Raw genomic sequence first — 6000 nt, forward strand, 5'->3', positions numbered from 1 at the left:
GGAGCTAGGCTGAAATGCTGCAATTGTGGGGAGGAACACAGCGCAGCTTATCGAGGGTGCATTTATAGCAAGAAGGCGGCTGAGATACAATATGTAAAAGTAACTCAAGGAATCAGTTATGCAGAGGCAGTGAAAGAATTTGCTGAAAAAAAGGCTGTCAAGCAAATAAATACAGGGAATAATAAACTGGTGAATTGTGAGGCTGTAATATGAAAAATAAGGATACACTATTAATGAGTAGAAAGGATTTCATACTTTTTATGATGGATGCAATTAATTGTTCAGCGCAAACAAGCAAAAAAACTGAAAAAATTTAAATTATAGTCAAGTCTGCGGAAAAGTATCTTGGTATTAAAGGGATTAGGTGGGAAGAAGTCAAAGAATTGCTGAATGGAGAATCCAACAGTTCACAGGCAGGGGAGATGGAATTTTAATGGCAGCATATTTATCGCAAATGGTCAAGAATTTAAGAAATATGTTTCAGAACTTAAGGAAAATCCTCAGATTTTATGGTGGAAGCTCAGGATAAATGTGCAGAACTCCAACAACAAATAGAATTACTCGACAAGAACAACAGTGAGTTGGAAAACAGATTGGAAAATGGAGGAAATTATTACAAGGATACAAAAGGAAAAGGAATTTGTTGCGAAGTGTATTATCTACATTCAGATTATAAAATGAAAACATGGAAGCAAATGAAGAAGAACTCCGATGTCTCAGTAAACAACTGCAGGCTACGATCCAAGAAAAGGAAAACCTGAAAAAGCAGATAGACTTGGAAAAGCAGCAATTTTAGAAGTATAATGTGTGATAATTACAATTCTTTAACAAGATGATTTTAGTCTTACAAGTGATGGAGGTGAAATCAATGTAATTGAGGTAATGAAACTACATGAAAACGTGACAAAATTAGGGAAGAATGGCAGTTTGCGGTATTATCTAATGAGCGCATTAAGCAGTCATGAGGAATTGCAACTACAGAGTGATGCTAATAGCGAACTGCAGGCTGAACTAGATTGTCTGAAGTAGAGAACATATTTGGTTGGAACACCATAAGTCTAGCAGGTGGCGGTAATGCACTGAAAAACTGGTTGCCAACCACAATAAAACAAAAAAGAAGAAGAGGAAGAAGTTCATTGGCTGGTCTGTTCCCTCCCCTTCCCCTGCCTTCTGAAGCATCGCCTGCTACATTCGTCTTTGTCCTTGCCTGTAATGTTTTCAGGTTCAACCGCCAGGGCAAGATCGGGGCCTTGCTGTGTCTAGATAAGGAACTGTCTTTCATTGTTTGGAACTGTCTCTTTGTGTCCTTGCCTTTACTAGGTAGGTCCGGCCCTTTGCCCCCACATTGAGTTGGGAACTGTCTGTGTCCACGTCTTCGCTAGTTAGGTCTGGCTGTTTGCCACTACCTTGTGTTGGGAACCGCCTCTTTGTGCCCTCGCCTCCGCTGGGTAGGTCCGGCAGTTTGTGTGATCACTACCTTGAGTGGAGATCTGTCTCTCAGTGTTCTGTGTATGAGTCCAGGCCTATCGTCCTGCTCCCTAGGAGGGGTCCTCTCTCTGTGTTGAGCTCCAGCCCCAAGTCCTGTTCTCAAGGAGGGCTCCCAGCTCGGTGTTCCATGTTCCTGTTCTCCCTCAACCAAGGCTCTGCGTTCATGTTCTCCCTCGACCAAGTCAAGGCTTTGTGTTCTCGTCCTGTCCATGTGCCTCGCACAGCCTGGTGCTGGGGTTCCCTTGTCCTGTCCAGGAGTCTCATGTCCAGTCCTGTTGCCACTCCTCATCCTGTAGCCACGTCTTGTCCTCACCTAGATCTGGGGTCTGAGCCCAAGTCAGGTTCCAGGTCCCTGTCCAGTCTCTGGCTCAGAGTCCTTGTCCAGGTTGCAAGTTCCTAGTTCCTCATCCAGGTCCCGCTTTCCTAGTCTAGTCCTAGCCCAGGCCCTGTATCCTAGTCTCGTCTAGGGCCTGTGTCTTGTCCAGCGTCATTTCTTGCCCACTTCCTAGTTCTGTTCATTGTATTCAGAGTCTGTGCCTTGCATTTGGGTCTGCCACCAGCACCCCTTTATGACAGAAAAGTCCAGTCAAGCATAGACCCAGCAACACAGACACTGTTGTGTTACTCTCGCCATCCTGGGTTCTCTCCTGTTGAATACCCCCCCACCGGCCTGTGTCATCCATAGTCTGGGGAAGCCTTTTGAGTTGTCAGGAGGCTCCCATGGAGTTGGGGGGGGGGGGGGGGCGGTGGTTACTGTCATGGTCCGGTCCGTGAAGTCTGTATTCCAGTTCACGGTCCAGTCCATCATTCCTTCTTCCAGGTTTTCCCGTTTTCCCGTGTTCTGTTGGGTGCTCTAATTTAGGCACCTGATTCACATTTTGGGCTGGCTACATAAATAGCTCCTTGGTTCAGCTTCTTTGGCTGGACTGTTTCCTCCACTTCCCCTTCTTTCTGAAGCCTTGCCCACTACCTTTGCCTGACGCCTCGCCTACTACCTTCGCCTGTGTCCTCGTCTATAATGCTGTCAGGTTCAACTGCCAGGGCAAGATCAGGGCCTTGCTATATCTAGATAAGGAACTGTCTTCTGTTGTTTGGAAATGTCTCTTTGTGTCCTCGCCTTTGCTAGGTAGGTCTGGCCATTTGCTACTACCTTGAGTGGAGTTCTGTCTCTGTGTTCTGTGTATGAGTCCCTGCCCTACATCCCCCTCCCTAGGAGGGGTCCTGACTCTGTGTTGAGCCCTGGCCCTAAGTCCTGTTCCCAAGGAGGGGTCCTGGCTCTGCCTTCCTGTTCTCCCTTGACCAGGGCTCTGTGTTCCTGTTCTCCCTTGACCAAGTCAAGGCTTTGTGTTCTCGTCCTGTCCATGTGCCTTGCCCAGCCTGGTGCTGGGGTTCCCTTGTCCTGTCCAGGAGTCTCATGTCCAGTTCTGTTGCCACTCCTCATCCTGTAGCCATGTCTTGTCCTCACCTAGATCCAGGGTCCGAGCCCAAGTCAAGACCCAGGTTCTGGGTCCCTGTCCAGTCTCTGGCTTGGAGTCCTTGTCCAGGTTCCAAGTTCCTAGTTCCTCATCCAGGTCCCGCTTTCCTAGTCTAGTCCTAGCCCAGGCCCTGTATCCTAGCTTTGTCCAGGGCCTGTGTCTTGTCCAGTGTCGTTTCTTCCCCACTTCCCTTGCTTGCTTGACACTCCTAGTACTTCATCTGGGTCCGCCATCAGCACCCCCTTATGACACTGAGTTCCTCCAGCGTTTCATTTGTTAATCTGCCATGATGCCAAAAGTATTTGTATGACTGGTAGAGTTAAGTTTCTAATCAACGGTTATTCCTAAGATGTTGACAGTAAGGCAATCCAATAATTTTAATGCCATTTTGTATCAAGGCAGCTGTGTTCAGGTAGAAATGTTCCTTGTCTGGTACCTGAGCAATTGGAAACGGTGAAACCAGTTGGAAGATATTGTCTCGTTTGACCTTATAATGGAGGAAAGGCTGTTGACAAAGTAGTAGATGATCAGTAAGGCTGGAACATTACCCTGAAATATGAAATCTTTGGCCTTCAAAAAACTATAACCATTTTCATTTTGTGTTTATACCGAACTTTCCTTTTGATTCCAATTGATTTTAATTTTGTAATGCTCCTGGAGGAACCTGGAGGAAAAATTGAGTACATACCATTACTTGCTGCTAGCATAACCACTGCTCACTAAAGTACACTAGCAGATTTTCAACCCTTAAAAGATCACAGGGTGCCTAACAGGCATGTGTGTGTATGTATGTGTGTGTGTGTGTGTGTGTGTGTGTGTGTGTGTGTGTATATATATACACACCTTCTCAGTTTCCTTCTTATGTTAGATGGAGGGACGTTAACCACAGCTTATCTTCCATTGAACTGATCCTCTTTTCATCTCAGTAGTTCAGAAAGAGGACTTTCCAAGACACAATTTAATTCTGTACAGCCGAGTCATTACATTCATAAAATACTATACAGAGAGTAACTACAACAAAGGTGGAGAGCCTCCCATTCATACTCACTGAATGCTTCCCTTATAATCCTGACACGTTCCTCCATCACTCATATGAAATATTCCTTTCATCCAGGTCAGTACCCTAGAATTCATTCTATCACAAGCAAAAGGACTAGATATCTATTTGGTAAAGAATGTATTAGATTCTTCCTGATATGGTTGCATCTTAAACAATCACTTTTTTGATAGAATGCTGTACCCAGCCTGTCACAAGCTTGCATTCACTGATTATCAACTACCTGTACATAAAGCGACACTGGTTTATACTAAAGTCATTTTCTTAAAAAACATTTGAGGTGTCTGCAGCTTTTATCCCACTGTTAATGTGTTAAATCAAGATGAAGCCATTTACTACTTTACCTGTTACAAACCCTTTACTTTTGGAAAATTAATCAGGGTTATAGAGGTTCACCACATTTTGAGTGACACAGATAGGATAGATAGTCTGTGTCTTTTCCCAGGGCAGGGGTGGCTGGAGCTGTAGGGGTCAAGTTTAAAGTGAGAGGGGAGAAATTTAAAGGTGATTTGTGAGGTTAGGTTTTTCACATAGATTGATGAATATATGGAATGAGCTGCCAAGAAGGAGGTAGAGGCAAATATAATTACATATAAAATGCACTTAAATGGAAAAGGTGTAGAGGGATAAGGGCTTCATGTAGCCAGTTTGGATTAGAGAGCATTGTAGTAGGCATGGATGAGCTGGGTTGAAACCTGGTATTTCTGAATTAGAGCTGTCTGATCCATCAAATTATCCAAGCTAATTGAACAACAAACACAATGCTGGAGGAACTCAGCTGGCCAGGCAGCATCTATGGAAAAATTACTCCTTTCCATTGATGCAGTCTGTTCTGCTGAGTTCCTCCAGTACTCTGTGTGTGTTGCTTTGGACTTCCAGCATCTACAGGTTTTCTCATGTTTGTGATACTGCTAGCAAATTGAGGGTGGTTAAGTAAAAGTAAGTAAGCCAATGCATTACTTATTTTCCTAAATTTTGACGGATTCCATGTCTGGGGGCATGTTAAAATCTTTTTTGCCCTTCATGTTTGACGTAAAATGCTTGACAACACAAAATACATTCCCTAGAAAATTATTGGCTTTGCAAAATTAATTTAAAGTCATAATCGTAACAGTATTTGTTTTATTTCTACAATACATGCTTTGGAACTTGAATAGCCTTCTTCATCTGCGATTGCAGTGTAGCATGGATACGATTACAGCATGCCCATGATGCTTATTTTATAAAGTCTCAGTCACTCAAAATGAAAGTATATGCAATTTTTCAACAGAAAATATATTCGTGCTAAGTCATATGTGAGGCATTTGCACTAGGGATATAATTACACTGGACAGAATACACTGATTAGCCGGAAAATGGCCTGATTGGCGGACTTAGTTATGGTGAGATATTGGATAAGCTCAGCTTGTTTTTTCCTAAAATGAGGTAACCTATTGGAGGCAAAGTCATCAAGAGGGCATAGGTTTAACATGAGAGGAAGGAATTGTAAAGCAGAGCTAAGGTGAACTCACTGTGAAGATAACTGGAACTCACTGCTAGATAAGGATGTAATGCTGAAGCTTTATAAAGCATTGGTCAGACCACACGGAGTATTGTGAGCAGTTTTCGTCCCTATATCTAAGACAGAATGTGCTGGCATTGGAGAGAATCCAAAAGAGGTTCACGAGAATGATCCCAGGAATGATAGGGTTAAGGTAGGAGGAGCAATTAATGGCTCACGGCCTGTACTTGCTGGAGTTTAGAAGAATGGATGGGGATCTCATTGAAACCTACCAAATATTAAAAGATCTAGATAAAGTGTACATGGAGAGGAGTGTACTAGGGGCAGAGGGCACAGCTTCAGTATACAAGCATGTTTCTTTAGAACAGACATGGGAAAGAATTTCTTTAGCCAGAGGTTGTTGAATCCGTGGAATTCATAGCCAGTGATGTCTATGGAGGTTAAATCACTGTATACATTTACAGTTGAAAAGTTCTTGA

The sequence above is a fragment of the Mobula birostris genome, chromosome 3, assembly GCF_030028105.1.
Source record: "Mobula birostris isolate sMobBir1 chromosome 3, sMobBir1.hap1, whole genome shotgun sequence".
Classification (NCBI taxonomy): domain Eukaryota; kingdom Metazoa; phylum Chordata; class Chondrichthyes; order Myliobatiformes; family Myliobatidae; genus Mobula; species Mobula birostris.